The sequence below is a fragment of the Dendropsophus ebraccatus genome, unplaced genomic scaffold (genome assembly GCF_027789765.1).
Source record: "Dendropsophus ebraccatus isolate aDenEbr1 unplaced genomic scaffold, aDenEbr1.pat pat_scaffold_1279_ctg1, whole genome shotgun sequence".
Classification (NCBI taxonomy): Eukaryota; Metazoa; Chordata; class Amphibia; order Anura; family Hylidae; genus Dendropsophus; species Dendropsophus ebraccatus.
In genome coordinates, this window is record NW_027208697.1 from 1 (window position 1) to 13,014 (window position 13,014).

The 13,014-nt window shown below is 45.4% G+C and overlaps 1 long non-coding RNA gene and 1 pseudogene across 1 annotated transcript; one reads left to right on the top strand and one right to left on the bottom strand.

The window, feature by feature from the left end:
- Positions 1–4,532: 4,532 nt before the first annotated feature.
- LOC138775059 (uncharacterized) lies at positions 4,533–9,824 on the bottom strand. Its single transcript, XR_011360478.1, has 4 exons — positions 9,714–9,824; positions 7,705–7,792; positions 6,149–6,306; positions 4,533–4,984 (listed from the first exon to the last, which is right to left on the bottom strand). It is a non-coding gene; the product is annotated as an uncharacterized lncRNA (long non-coding RNA).
- Positions 9,825–9,916: 92 nt separating this feature from the next.
- LOC138775058 (intelectin-1-like) overlaps positions 9,917–13,014 on the top strand; it is a 29,959-nt pseudogene continuing 26,861 nt past the window's right edge.

Sequence of the window (13,014 nt, forward strand, 5' to 3'; positions counted from 1 at the left end):
ACACTGTCTAGTTTAAGTTTCCACTGTCAAACTAGATTGACTTTTTTTATTTAATTTAAAGACGGTACTCTAGCAAAAAAATTTTCTTCTCAACCAACTGGTGTCTAAAATTTATATCGATTTGTAAGTTACTTCTATTAAAAAGTCTTCCAGTACTTATCACTGCTGTATGTCCTGCATGGAAGTGCTGTGTTTCTTTCCAGGCTGACACAGTGCACAGTCTCTGCAAGCCACCTCTGTCCATGACAGGAACTTTCACGAAGCAGTAGCAAATCCCCATAGGAAACCTCTTCTACTCTGGACAGTTTGTGGTCATGACCAGAGGTGGCAGCAGAGAACACTGAGTCAGACTGTAGAGAATACACCGACTTCATGTAGGACATAACAGCAAGCTATGTGATTCCAGGTTTTATGTTGAAGAACTGGGGAAAAAACACTAATTTTCCATATAGACATGACAATATTTCCCCTATAGAAGCTTGGGGCAAAACACAAAAAAACACCAATAGCAGAAAAATGTCCTATGGTGGTTGTGTTTCGCGTTTTCCTCACTGACTATCAACTACATCTGGTCTCTGCATTTTGTGAACCCCCAAAATGCCATATGACATATTTCTGAAAACGCCTAGTCTGAGTCCAGCCATATAGTACATGAGAACATACCCCTCTCCCAGTTTCATTCCAGGATAAGGGATAACAAGACCTATAGCGAATTAATGGAGCCCACGCCCCCGACTGTTTATTGTGAGGGGGATAGGGTTTCCCACATTCTCATAACCAGTGTCGGACTGGGCCACTGGAGGACCTGAGGATCCTCTGCTGGCCCCTCCCCCACTCCCATGCCCCAGCAGCTGGGGCCCACATACAGCTATATGATGATGCTGCCTCCTCAGTGGCTGCAGCAGGATAGCTGCAGCAGGATAAATACATGGTTTTGCCGGGTCTGCTCGACTTCTGAGGAGACAGCCACGGCAAACCATGTCCTGGGTAGTCCCGGGAAGCTCCGCCTCACCACAAGACGCCCGCCCTTTCATGCGTTTGCGATCTGACTCAAGCAGAGCGAGGTAGAGGAGTCGTTGTGGCACTAGACGAACCTTACAGTGAGGTAAGTATAGCTGTTTTTTGTTTTAAATACAGAAGGATGGGCTGGAGAAATGATAAGGGAGGTACTGTATGCTGATGAGGGCAAAAGGTGAGAGGGTTTACTACTATGATGATGGAAGGGCAGGAGGATGAAGGGGGAAGGAGGATGATGGAGGGGGTAGTAATATGATGGAGGGGCAGGAGGATGAAGGGGGTAGTAGTATGATGGAGTAGGAGAATGATGGAGGGGCAGGAGGATGAAGGGGGTAGTAGTATGATGATAAAGGGCGTAGTAGTAAGATAGTGGAGGGGCAGAAAGATAAATGGGTAGTAGTATGATGATGATGAAGGGGTAGTAGTATGATCTTGTAGGTGCAGGAGGATGATGAAGTAGAAGTAGGTATGATGATGAGGAGCAGGAGGATGAGAGGGGTAGTAGTATGATGATGGAGGAGCAGGAGGATGAAGGGGTAGTAGTATGATGATGGAGGTGCCGGAGGATGATGAAGGAGGTAGTAGTATGATGATGGAGGAGCAGGAGGATGAGAGGGGTAGTAGTATGAATGGAGTAGCAGGATGATGGAGGAGGTAGTAGTATGATGATGGAGGTGCAGGAGGATGAAGAAGGTACACTACAGTCACCCAAACAATTTAGTGTTTTCCATGAAAAGTCACACTTATTCACCACCATAACGTTGTGAGATGAATAGGAAATAGAGTCAAGACATTGACAAGGTTAGAAATAATGATTTGTATCTGAAATAACATTGTTTTTACATCAAACTTTGCTTTCGTCAAAGAATCCTCCTTTTGCAGCAATTACAGCATTCTGGCTATTAATCTGTTTAATCTGTTTAAGCTGGTAAGCTGGAGAAATTACACCCCACGCTTCTAGAAGCAGCTCCCACAAGTTGGATTGGTTGGATGGGCACTTCTGGCGTACCATACGATCAAGCTGCTCCCACAACAGCTCAATGGGGTTCAGATCTGGTGACTGCGCTGGCCACTCCATTACCGATAGAATACCAGCTGCCTGCTTCTGCTGTAAATAATTCTTGCACAATTTGGAGGTGTGTTTAGGATCATTGTTCTGTTGTAGGATAAAATTGGCTCCAATAAAGCGCTGTCCACTGGGTATGGCATGGCGTTGCAAAATTGAGTGATATTCTTCCTTATTGAGAATCCCTTTTACCCTGTACAAATCTCCAACCTTACCAGCACCAAAGCAAACCCCAGACCATCACATTACCTCCACCATGCTTAACAGATGGATTCATCCATCCGTCCACAACACTTTTTTCCAGTCTTCCTCTGTCCAATGTCTGTGTTCTTTTGCCCATCTTAATCTTTTTCTTTTATTGGCCAGTCTCAGATATGGCTTTTTCTTTGCCACTCTGCCCTGAAGCCCAAAATCCCACAGCTGCCTCTTCACTGTAGATGTTGACACTGGAGTTTTGCGGGTACTATTTAATGAAGATGCCAGTTGGGGACCTGTGAGGCGTCTGTTTCTCAAACAAGAGACTCTAATGTGCTTTTCTTCTTGCTTAGTTGTGCAACGTGGCCTTCCACATCTTTTTCTACTCTGGTTAGAGCCTGTTTGTGCTGTCCTCTGAAGGGAGTAGTACACACCGTTGTAGGAAATCTTAAATTTCTTAGCAATTTCTCGCATGGAATAGCCTTCATTTTCGAAGAACAGAATAGACTGTAGTGTTTCAGATGAAAGTTCTCTGTTTCTGGCCATTTTGAGCGTTTAATTGACCCCACAAATGTGATGCTCCAGAAACACAATCTGCTCAAAGGAAGGTCAGTTTTGTAGCTTCTGTAACAAGCTAGACTGTTTTCAGATGTGTGAACATGATTGCACAAGGGTTTTCTAATCATCAATTAGCCTTCTGAACCAATGAGCAAACACATTGTACCATTAGAACACTGAAGTGATAGTTTCTGGAAATGGGCCTCTATACACCTATGTAGATATTGCACCAAAAACCAGACATTTGCAGCTAGAATAGTCATTTACCACATTAGCATGTATAGAGTGTATTTGTTTAAAGTTAGGACTAGTTTAAAGTTATCTTCATTGAAAAGTACAGTGCTTTTCCTTCAAAAATAGGACATTTCAATGTGACCCAAACTTTTGAACGGTAGTGTAGTAGTATGATGATGGAGGAGCAGGAGGATGAGAGGGGTAAGTAGTATGATGATGGAGATGCAGAAGGATGATGAAGGAGGTAGTAGTATGATGATGGAGGAGCAGGAGGATGAGAGGGGTAGTAGTATGATAATGGAGGAGCAGGATGATGGAGGGGTTGTAATATGATGGAGGGGCAGGAGGATGAAGGAGGTAGTAGTATGATGATGGATGATATGGTCAGTAATAGTGTGATGATATGTTGAGAGGTACAGTATGGTGATAATATATTAGTGCTGTTCTGGGGTCACTTCCACACACTGAGCCCCCACATAACTATGTATTCTGATCTCCCACAAAGCATTCAGTGTACAATGCGCCAAGAATCCTCCAGGTACAATAGCTGCAAGCACTACAACTCCCAGCATTCACTGATAGTCTGAATCCCTCAGGATATGCTGGGAGTTGTAGTACATATGAGCTTGCCACTGTAGAGACATATAGCGCTGGAACTTGAGGGCTGATGATTGTAATAGATTACGGCCACCAGAAGCTTCTGCATAACAATCAATTATTAAAAGGTGTGTTCTGTCTGAAACTACAACTCCCAACATACCCTTCATTAAAGCTTCATAAGTGTAGGGTATTCTGAGAGTTATAGTTCGACTAAAAACGTCATTCACAAGGGAGTTGTCGCAGATCCAGATGAATCCAGGATAGGGCCGGGTCACTATGTCGCTTTTTACCGATTCTTCTTTGGTGGGCCCCAAGGATCATTTCCTCTGGTGGGCCCCAGGTATCCCAGTCCGACACTGCTCATAACCACTGGGACCCCCACTAATCAGTTTGATATGCCCTAATCCTGTGGATTTTGCAAGGGGGGGCAGCTACCTAGCCCAACACCTGCATGTATAGGTGTGGGGCATAATACTCTGCCTTGCCCTGATCCTGCCCACACACACAAGAGCCACTGGGTTATGTATATATGATGTATATTTATGGTGGTGTCCGTGATGCTATGATTGGTGTGACCCTGTCCACTTGATAAAACCTTTTGCAAGCCTTGTAGATGTAGGTATAAACCTTGTGATGCATGTTTTTTCTTCAAGATTTGAGTGTTCCTTTACTCCAGGGATATGCACTTACAAGCAGGAGTTCCACCAGCCAGCGCTCCATCCTACTTTTGCGCATTGTGTAGGTGATAGATCTGTGTAGCAGGCAGGATGTCCAGCTTTATGACTCTGCAACATGTGATGGACCCCAACTCTCCCAAGTTAAACCAAAGAACGCAAAAAAAAAAGACACAACAACATTGTAATCAGGTGTCAAAGGGTCCCAATTTTATTTAAAATTATATGACACTGAAAATGGCAGGCCCCCGACTCACAAAGAGTCACCCTCCAGCACTCAGGCGAGGAAAAACCCCCTGTGGGGGAAACCTCGAGGGAGCCATGGCTGGAGAGCTGCCCCTTCCCTGGGCTTAGAGGGTAATACCATACTATAAGTATAATAAACTGGATGTGAGAGAGATGAGGCTGCAATATCTGTCACCTTATTGATGGCTAGGCGGATGTATCTTTTCTCCTTCACAGATCCAGGTCCCCTGCTAGAACCTCCAAATTTCATCAAGGGTAGGGGGCAGTAAAGTAGTCAAGCTCAAGGTCCTTTGGCGCATCTAAGATGGCACTGATCAGGGCGCGGTGCATGGCTTTATGGAACCTTCTTTATGACATAAGCGCTTGTCATCATAGTGCATGGTTGCCATGGTTACTGCAGGTAAACACATCTGAAGCCTTAACCCATTAATGACTGGCAATATGCTTGACTGCAGAGGTCACTAAACACACTTGTGACCAAGCAAACAGCCTATGGTTAGGCCACACTAAGAACACTAAATAATATGGTTTTATGTGGCCCATAGCAACCACTCACAGCTCAGCTTTTGTTTGTCAAATTACTCTGAACATTGCACGGGTTCTTAATGATCCAGCCCATGTGCCGTGCTGATACAGGTAGGGAATGAGAGGCAATCTGCCTTGAGCATTCCTAATGATGAGGAGGGTGGGGAGGAGGGACAGAGAGGTTGTGCAAAGTTAGGGCACAGATACTCCCATTTGGCACGCGCTTCAAGATTAAAAGTATTTTTTAGGACAATAACTGCATCACCTGCTGTACGGACCGCAGGACAGATCTTGGATTAAAAGCAGCTATCCGAAGGTACAAGTGGTTTGGGGGGGGTTCATATTGTGGGTACAGAATTGCTTTAAAGTGACTCTGTACCCACAATCTGACCCCCCAAACCACTTGTACCTTCGGATAGCTGCTTATACTCCAAGATCTGTCCTGGGGTCCGTTCGGCAGGGGATGCAGTTATTTCCTAAAAACAACTTTTAATCCGGCAGCGCTGTGTCTAACGGCCGGGGTTTACATTTGTATATGCATTAGGCTGGCACCACCTCTCCGTCCTTCCTCCCCACCCTCCTCATCATTAGGAATGATCTAGGAACATTTACTGCTGTTTGGGCTTTGCACAGGTGTATTAACGATCCAGCCCATATTCATTATACACAAAGCTGACGAATAGGAGACAATCTGCCTGGAGCATTCCTAATAATGAGGAGGGTGGGAGGAAGGACAGAGAGGGTGTGCCAGCCTAATGCATATACAAATGTAAGCCCCGGCCGTTAGACACAGCGCTGCCGGATTAAAAGTTGTTTTTATGACAATAACTGCATCCCCTGCCGAACGGGACCCCAGGACAGATCTTGGATTAAAAGCAGCTATCTGAAGGTACAAGTGGTTTTGAGGTGGTCAGATTGTGGGTACAGAGTCGCTTTAACAACATAGAAATACTCTCTAGTGGCATCTTGTGAACAAAAAGTAAAAAGTGCAGTTTTTGAAAAGTTTACATAGACAAATGTGTGAAGACAATACCTCTGTGATGACAATTCTAAAGTGCAGTGCAGCTCACAGAGGAACACCAACAGAGGCTTCCAAGGTGTGGAAATGAGGAGTGCGACTGCCCTGGACTAGGTGAGCTGAAGAGACAAAAGGTTTCTCCTTCTGTTCTGTCCAAAAGATCATTCAGTATCCTGGGAAAAAAATGCATCAAGACCACAAGAGAGAAATCACAATACAAGCGGTTTTCATAAAATATAAGCAACACGTTAAGGCCCGGGAATTGTAGGGAGCCTTCCTCAGGCATAATAAAAATACAAACTGACATTACCTAAATACCATCTCTGTCTTTAAGGGGTTTCCCTAGGGTCTGGTCTAGCAAACCCATAGTGATTGGATAGCTAGTGCCAGGAACAACTATATACATGTCCTGCCTTACTGCACTAACTACAAAAGGGGAAATAGTCACTATAAATGAAGTGTGTGTGTGTAGCTAGAGCTAGTGTTAGCTGCAGCTGTGCTGTGGAGAATGCGACATCTAGTGGTTGGAGTAAGGAACAGAGGCCTCCTGTCTTAACCTATGACATTAGAGTGAGACACTTTTAGAAAGAAAACACGCAGTGGGACACTACAATAAGTATTATAGTAAATATTCTAAAGTGTCCTACTATAAATTAAATGTTACAAAATCCTCCCTGATGCCACTGCATCCGTCATCACTTACCAACACCTTTCTTGTGGGCCTCAGCTATTATTTAATGTCTGGGTATCCGTCTATATCAAACACTCACAAATATTGCCAAAAAATTACACAGCTCTCCTGACATACCTTTGTGCAGAATGCAATAGATTGACCCAATTACTTAATACACTAGATTGACCCAATGCACACGTACAGAGTTTGCAGTGGATTTCCCACTGCGGGTTTTGCAGCAAAATCAAAATCTGCTGAAAACCTGCATTGTGAAATCTGCTGCAAACTCGGTACCAGTGAATCTACCCTAACCCTCCCAATTCACTAACCCAGGGGCGTAGCTAATGTCCCTTGGGCCCTGGTGCAAGAGTTCAACTTGGGCCCCCCCTTCCTCGACCAAGTGATGCGATAGATAGATAGATAGATAGATAGATAGATAGATAGATAGATAGATAGATAGATAGATAGAGACCGATATTACCAATAATACCAGTATATAGAAAATATTATCATCATACGTATTACTGCCATACTGTTACTGACCAAATCCTGTATCCTGAGACCAATATTACCAATAATACCAGTATAAAAGGAGGAAATATTACCACCACACCACAACCATCTCCACCATATTGTTACTGACCAAATCCAGTATACTAAAACCAATAAAACACAGTACCAAATAACAAGTAACAAATATTACCACCACATACTGACTAACCCAACTGCTGCTACTGACTAATACCACCACATACTGACTAACACCACCACTGCTAATGAATAAAATCCACTGTACAGAGATCACTATCACCTCATACAGTTACATAGAGGTAGCCCCAGCTGCACACAGGGTCTATACACCATACACATTACAATGCAGTTATATCAGGTGACTCACAGGGGACGTCTTCTCTGATCAGAATTGTTTCCTTTTCATTTTCTTCTCCATCTGCCCTGGGCTGTTAGAACTTCTCTGAGCCACGAATCTGCCAGACAGACATATTAGGCTCCTCACTCTGTCACCATCCTCATCTCTATACAGACTGCACATCTGTAATGGCCGCTTTACACCCTCAGTTAGTGGGTAGGCTGACTCTATGTGATCCCCCATTTGTGTTGTCCCCATTATGTTGCCACCCCATGTAAATGCCCCCTTATACATGCCCCCTCGTTGTCCTCTTATACATCCCCCCCCCTTGTAGATGCCTCCACTGTGTTGTCCCCTATACATGCCCCCATATACATTGCCCCTGTGTTGTCCTCTTATACATCCCCCCCTTGTAGATGCCCCCACTGTGTTGTCCCCTATACATGCCCCCTTATACATTCCCCCTTGTAGATGCCCCCACTATGTTGTCCCCTATACATGCCCCCGTGTTGCCCTCTTATACATCCCCCCCTTGTAGATGCCCCCACTGTGTTGTCCCCTATACATGCCATCTTATACATCCCCATTGTAGATGCTCCCACTGTGTTGTCCCCTATACATGCCCCCTTATACACCCCCCTTGTAGATGCCCCCACTGTGTTGTCCCCTATACATGCCCCCTTATACATCCCCCTTGTAGATGCCCCCACTGTGTTGTCCCCTATACATGCCCTCTTATACATCCCCCCTTGTAGATGCCCCCACTGTGTTGTCCCCTATACATGCCCCCTTATACATCCCCCCTTGTAGATGCCCCCACTCTGTTGTCCCCTATACATGCCCCCTTATACATCACCCCCTTGTAGATGCCCCCACTGTGTTGTCCCCTATACATGCCCCCTTATACATCCCCCTTGTAGATGCCCCCACTGTGTTTTCCCCTATACATGCCCCCCTTATACATTGCCCCTGTTTTGTCCTCTTATATTTGACAATCGCAGAGCAGATTAAAAAAAAGGTAAAAAAAAACCTCACCTAACACCTCGCTCCCCTGTTGCAGCTCTCCTCTCATCTATTCTTCTGTGGTGTTGGACGGGCCCCGATGATGCTCAGCTCCCTGGGGGTGTCCACGGGATTCCCGGGTAAAACACGCGCCAGAGAACTGTGTGCGCCGGGGATGTTACTTCAGGGTCAGGGAGCGTTTTTTTTTTTCTCCTTTTTTTTAATCTGTTTTTGCGATTGTCAAATATAAGAGGACAAAACAGGGGCAATGTATAAGGGGGGCATGTATAGGGGCATAGGGGCAGGGGCGTAGCTAGGATTCATGGGGCCCCATAGCAAAAAACTGTACGGGGCCCCATGAATCCTGTACGCTCCCCTACCCCCCCCTCGCCAAACACAGACAATGACGCACATATACACACACAGAGACACCATTAACATATATACAGATACGCCACTGACATACACACATATATATGCTGTAATGTGATTACACTAGTACAGATGTATACACCATGAGTAGACTGTACACAGGGAAATCATCTCAGTGTAATAAGAAATACTCAACCAGAAATAAAAGAAAATGCAGCAGATATTAATGGTGGGTTCTTTTATTAGAGCCCAGCATTAATAGAAGCTGCTGCAGAACATCTTTGGGAGCAAACCTGTCAATCACTTGAGACACTGCTGACATACACAAACACACACATATACACCAGTGCTACAGACAATGCTGACATACACACACATATACACCAGTGCTACAGACATTGCTGACATACACACACATATACACCAGTGCTACAGACATTGCTGACATACACACACATATACACCAGTGCTACAGACATTGCTGACATACACACACATATACACCAGTGCTACAGACATTGCTGACATACACACACATATAGCCACAGATACATACACATACTGACATATAAATATATACACAGATACATATATACACACACTGACATATACATATACCCACAGATACATATATACACTCACTGACACACATACACAGCACTTACAGCTCCCAGGCTTCCCCCTTCTCCTCCTGTAGTCCGGGCTGATCTTCACATAGAAGTATTTAGGACCTTTGGGTCATGTGACCCAAAGGTCCTTCACTCCTCTCCTGTGCCGTGCAGGTCCTGGCTTATTGCAGCTCAGCGGCTGATGACGCAGTCGCACAGTTATGCTCAGCCAATCAGGGCTGAGCAGCTGATGACACAGCAGAGGGCGGCCAGCACTCGGGAAGATCGGAGGTGTTCGGGCCAGCCGGCCGAATGATGACGTTTGGCACAAGATGGCGGACGGGCGCGACACGGATCAGGTAATGTATAATGCACTACACTTCCGGGTACACGGGTGGGGGTGGTGGGACATGGGGAAGGGGGCCGTTCACAGACATAACATACATTACAAAGTTGTATAACTTTGTAATGTGTGTTATTCTGTGAATAATTTTTTACCGCCCCACTACCCCTTTAACAATAAACAAAGCATGTACTGTGCTCGATTAAAGAAAAGAAGTCTTTGTGACTTTGTGCACTTAAAGTACTTACACAAGACTGCACCATTTCTTCAGAAGTTTGTCAGGAAACCAGAGAAGAAAGTAAAATAAAATCAACAGCTATAAAGCATCCCCACCCAAGGTACACATTATAAGGTATTCGTTGGCCAACAATGGACGGTGTACTAACCAGTGAAATGTTAACTCGGTTATTATCTTTGCTACTGTGATATGACAGACAGCCTAGAGCCAAAGGGAGTTATTAACCTGTTCCCGACCATGGACGTAACTGTTTAGCTTTGCCTGATCCACTTTACCTATGACAGGCAGATTACAATGCAATGCAGATCTGCATTGCAATGTAATTTGCCTGTGATCAGGCAATCAGATATTGAAAGTCCCATAGTGGCGCGCGCACACACACACACACACACACAATAATAACAATAAAAATATAATTAAATATAGTGTAATAAACATATAATCCCCATATCCCACAATGCCAATAATACATGTAGGGAGAAAAAAACACTGGCAATAAAATTATCACATTATTAAACCCGCATGGTAACCGCAGAAATGTTTAAGTTAGAAAAATGCTAATTTTGTCATTTAAAATTTGAAATTTTAGCATTTTTGCAAGAAAATTGTAAGAATTTAGGCCAAAATTTACCACTAACCTAAAGTACAATATGCCACAAGAAATCAGTCCCAAAATCAAATAGATAAGTTATAGCAGCATGCAGTTATGACTGCATAAAGTGAAACAGGTCAGATTTTAAAAATGGGTTATCTTTTGTAATGTGTTGGAAAATTGGGTAAAAATGGCTTTGATTGTATTATAAAATGTGTAAAAGAAATAAAGAATTAAAAAAAAAAAAATGGGTTCTGGTCCTTAAAGAGAACCAATCATGGGCGGAAACAAAGTTTTTTTTCCCGATAATTAGATTAAAATTGTTATTTTATTAATATTTGTAATTTGAATGAATTACTTTTAGGGCCGCGTTTTCGCAATATACCTATTTTCTTTTCCTGTCTCGCGCCGGCTCTTTTGAAAAGAGCCGGCGCGCGACAGGAAGCTCCCATGAGCCTTTGCCACCGCTCTGTAAGTACACAGTGATCCCGCGCTATACAGCGCAAGATCGCTGTGTATGAATATCTGTCACGGCCGCGGCGGTGTCCCGTGCTCCGGACCGCCGCCGCGACCTCTCCATGCAGCTGCCGGGGTCCATGTACAGGGACCCGGTGCTGCCTCTAGTTCGGCCCCGGGGGGCGCCTTATCTCGCCCCGCTCCCGTCACCCGCTGTGCCGGCCGGCGCGCGCGTCCCCGCCTCCTAGGGCGCGCGCGCGCCGGCTGTCTCAGAGTTAAAGGGGCAGTGCGCGCCTAATTGGTCCATGTGTCAATCACTCCCCTATAAGTTCCAGCTCTGCCCCCTTCCAGGGGTTGCAGCCTCTACATGCTTCCCATAGCGTTTGGCCCAGCTCCCTGTTGTTCCTGACCTTAGTCCTTGTCTCTTGTTCCTGTCTTCAGTCCTTGTCCCTAGTCCTTGCCCGCTGCCTTCCCTTTGTTCCTGAGTCCTGTCCGCCACCTGCGATCTCCTGCCTACTGCTCCTGCCACGCCTCGCCTGCCGTCACTAGCAACCAAGCCAGGGGTAGCGACCTGGGGGTCGCCTGCCGCAGCAAGTCCATCCCGCCTTGCGGCGGGCTCTGGTGAAAACCAGCGGCCCCTTAGACTCCGCTCCCTGGTGAGGTTGTGCTATCGCTAGTGACGGTTCAGCGGATCCACTACTCCAGGCGTTACAATATCCTAACTGGGCCTATTAGTCTATTCCTGAAGATACAGACTGCCTGTGCAGTCTGTATCTTATGCTTTTACCTATAGCTGTATAGCGGAGCGGAGCAGTAAGGCCGGGGGCGGCCATCTTGATGATATCAGTGGTGCGTTCCAGCGCTGGAACGCAAGGGACGTAATCAAGATGGCGCCCGGCTTTACTGCACCGCTACAGAGGAGTGGGTAAAGTATAAGATACAGACTGCAAAGGCAGTCTGTATCTTCAGAAATAAACTTCATGAAGATACAGACTGCCTTTGTAGTCTGTATCTTATACTTTACCTACTCCTCTGTAGCGGTGCAGTAAAGCCGGGCGCCATCTTGATTACGTCCCTTGCGTTCCAGCGTTGGAACGCACCACTGTGACGTCATCAAGATGGCCGCCCCCGGCCTTACTTCTCCGCTATACTGGATTAGGTAAAAGCATAAGATACAGACTGCACAGGCAGTCTGTATCTTCAGGAATAGACTTAGGGACAGAGAATCTTTTATTATAGGGACAGTTAATTTCAGGTGATTGGTTCTCTTTAAGGCATTATCTGGACTGGTCCTGAAGGGGTTAATTGTCCTGCTCCTAACTCTTGCAGGGGAAACATTTCTTCTCTAGATAATATTTGCACCTACACTAGGGACACATATTCACACCTCTGACCCTCACACACATTCCTGGCTTAACAGGCCAGAGTATACCCCCAGTCTATTAAAATGGCATAGGCTACATTATACTCCGGGTATATTTTGGCCTAGGCCAATTCGTAACACCCCCCCCCCCCCCAGGCCATATCATGCCCCCATGAAATCATTGGCATTGAGTGACATACACAAGAATTACTTGATTTTTCAACATTTTATTGGGAATTCAGCTTTGTCTGCTGAGTTAAAAGGACTCTGTACCCACAATCTGCCCCCTCCTAACTGCTTGTACCTTCTTATAGCTGCTTTTAATCCAAGATCTGTCTTGGGGTCCGTTAGGCAGATAATGTAGTT